Here is a 3,386-nt window from a genome sequence, read left to right as displayed (position 1 = left end):
CTCACTAAATGATACCCCCGCCTCCCATATGGTTATAACTAGTGAAAAAGTCCATGTTTTCCTGTGGCCGGGAAACCCAAAATATGTGTCGGATCAAAAAGTAAAATAGGAGGTGCACAATGGCAGTATGTAATAAGGATTCTGTGAAAGTTTCGTCAAATTTCATTCAGTGGTATGAGAGGAGTTACGGATAAGAGATGGGTACCCCATAGCATAACAGACGGACGGACCAGACAGACGAACGGACGTAAGTCGGACGAGTGTGTTAACGATTTATTATATATCCTCCCGCTTTTCAAGCGGGGGTATAATAATTGGTATTGTGAACATTATTTAATGTATGTGATATTTTATGTCGCAGAAATTTTTTTTCATAACTCATAGGCGTCGGAAGCAATTTGAAAGTGTGTGTGTGCGAGGGGGGTGGGTAAACTAACAAAAATGGTTAACCCCAATTTTCAATATCTATATTATGTCTAACTTCGCAAAAAAGTGGGGGGCTAGCCCCCCCCCCCCCTCCCTGTTCGACGCCATGTAACGATAATTTGACATGCTTTATAACACTCCAATAACATTCAGACTTTTTTTTACAAGGTTATATCAACATTTAGCATATCGTCGGTTTGCGAGATTTATTTGGAGGCTGTTAGGAATTTACAACCGACGAATATTGCCAGCTTGTGCAGTAACAGCTATATGACAAAACTTTCCCAGTCAGCAATACTGTGGATTAAGGTACCCCTGGGAACTACATTGATGAAAATACAAGTATACACTGAGCTCAAGACAATTTGCTTTATCTTAACTGACCACAAAATATTTATCATTAAAAGTAATTTAAACAAAGATATTGCATCATAACATTCATTTTACCAATCAATTGAAGCGTGTCGTATGCCTTTGAACTGTGACATTTTTTGGTGGTTTGGGGATACCCTGTAATATTGGTGGAGGGACTTGGACACGGCGATCAATGGCAGTCCTTGCTTTGGAGTAGCTGTCATTTAGTTCTCTCAATCCCACCACAGCGTCTATTAAGTTCAGCAATGTAATCTAAGTAATGAAAAAATAATCGTTATAAGCTTATAACGTGATTTTGTGTTTAATACGTATTATATACTTATATTTTATACTTGTATCAATACTCACTGAAAGTTTGATCTACTTTGACCTCTTTAGCGACACCATCTCCACATCGTCCTTTTGGGTAAGATACAGCGTATTGTTTGTCCCCTTCTTTTGTCCTGCTTTGTTGTCTGGCACTGTTCTCGTTAAAGTGCAAAGCAGCAAGAAATAACCTGAATTATTTTTTTTAAATATTAATAATCATTAAAACGGTTTCATTGAAGTCATAAATTAAAAAAAAAAAACATTTAATTTTAAAAGATGTATCGAAGAAATATGATTCAATTTTATTCATTAACTGCATGTGTACTTGCCGAGCCTGCATCTGTGTGAAAAGGAAATGCACAGCTTTTGGAGCGTAAGAACACACAACTTTGTGAAACGACTCCAGGCTAGAGGTCTGACCAATATGAGACAGTTTTTTGATGTCGGTAATTAAAAGCTTCCCTTTTACGACTGCCTCTAATTCTACATATGCCTTGGAACCTATTAACATAATACAAAACCTAAGGCAAATATACAGTTGCATTTTTGTTTTTCAAAAATTATCGTTTCATTTAAATCAGCTATCAGTTTAGGAAAATTGATTACCCTTTGTTATCCAGTCTCTGTCATCAAGAGGTCCGTGTAAGCATCTTGGAAAAACAGAGATCATGAAAATGTAAACGACAAAAAAAAAGAAACGGCTCCTTTCTGTTACTAGTGTTAAGGATATGAAAGATGTAGTCATTACTTTCAGGAAGGGCATTGAAAGAAACAAAAGGCATAGTCGTCTTCACCATTCAGCGAAAGGAATTCATAAGAAGTTTAAAATCGGGAAAGTTAGTGCAAAGATAGGTGACCCGTTTTGTGCTGCCGAAGAAATGAAATTGTCCGGAAAATTTAAATGGACAGACTTCCTCTCTGGACAACAAATTTCATCTTATTTTTTCAAGGCTTGTTCAACTTGACAAGAGAACATCTAATGCAGACTACTGGGCTGCAGTATGTGAAGAAAATCAAGATTCATTGATATTCAGAATACAAAAACTTTTGAAATAAGAAGTGATTTACCTATACCATGTGCTCAAATCATAATTAACTTGTCTGTCTGTCTCTCTCTCCAGACAATTTTTTGTCACTCTCCGTCATATGCATTCTTTGATGTCATTGTCTCGCATATATCAGTGTTAAGCACAAGAGGAAGTGTTTGTTTCAATTCTTTATCATGACTGCACTTGTAAGTGCCTGCAATTACTTGTTTCCTTATAGGTACATATTTACTATGTATATATAGAACTATTAGTTGTTTGAAAAAATCATTTAATATCATGTTTTTGACTTTGATATCAAAAAATGGACACATTTTCAGCTACAAAATTTTAAATTCATTTTTGGGAGTTGAACTATGTTCAATCTCCCATGGTTATCACGCATCTAACATGCGCAGTAATTTGTGTTGATTATATAGAGCCGAAAGCGAGGCTACTGTGTCGACCGATTTATTCCCGTGATATTCAACAGAAAACAGGCATAAACATCCGCCACAAATAGTTCATGTCATTTTCTCCTGTATTGATCTAATTTTCATAATTTGAAATGTAAGTAAATGTAATGATAAAGTAATCTTATTTTGAATATTAGATTTCGTTCAAAGTAAAACTAAATTATAAAGAACCTCAAAAGTTTTTCGTAATGGAACTCATTTTTAGTGTAGCGTCATACACTGAAAGAGATACGAACGACAACTACATACTGACGGCAAGCGGATAATCTAGTCTTCCCGATGGTCCCGGATTTTTAGCAATTTTTTTTTTTACCACTGTTTTATGTTTGGTCATTAAATATTTGTTTTTAACTTGGTATTGCTTTTTTCTTCACAACATTAAAAAAGATTAAGTTCTGACGTACTCTATGTATAATGTTCGTGTAATTGAAAAACTTTTATATTCACAGAGAAGTTTTATATAACAAACCTGTTAGCTCTTAAAAGGAAGCTGTGTGAAAATCCACATTTTATCAACATTGATATTATTCCTGCGGAACTGAAATTTTCATAACACATGGGTAAAGGTGCCAAGGAAAAATATATTACATATTTGAAGACTGTGAGCAGTGAATTATATAAATGATCAACCGCCTCTAATATGAATATAATGGCAGTGTCCGTGTTTTGCAATGGGAAACCCAAAATATGTGTAGGATGAAAAAGTAATAGAAGGTGCACAACGGCAATATGTAATAAAGATTCTATGAAAATTTCGTTCAGTGGTGTAAGAGGA

The 3,386-nt window shown here is 35.0% G+C and overlaps 1 pseudogene; it reads right to left on the bottom strand.

The window, feature by feature from the left end:
• Positions 1-555: 555 nt before the first annotated feature.
• LOC134262955 (uncharacterized) lies at positions 556-1,780 on the bottom strand (annotated as a pseudogene).
• Between the last annotated feature and the right edge of the window lie 1,606 nt (positions 1,781-3,386).

This window comes from Saccostrea cucullata, unplaced genomic scaffold, assembly GCF_032062105.1.
Source record: "Saccostrea cucullata isolate Sc308-1 unplaced genomic scaffold, CSIRO_AGI_Scuc_v1 ctg11860, whole genome shotgun sequence".
NCBI lineage: Eukaryota > Metazoa > Mollusca > Bivalvia > Ostreida > Ostreidae > Saccostrea > Saccostrea cuccullata.
The sequence above is the reverse complement of the archived record's forward strand: the minus strand, read 5'-3'. Positions and strand labels throughout refer to the sequence as shown.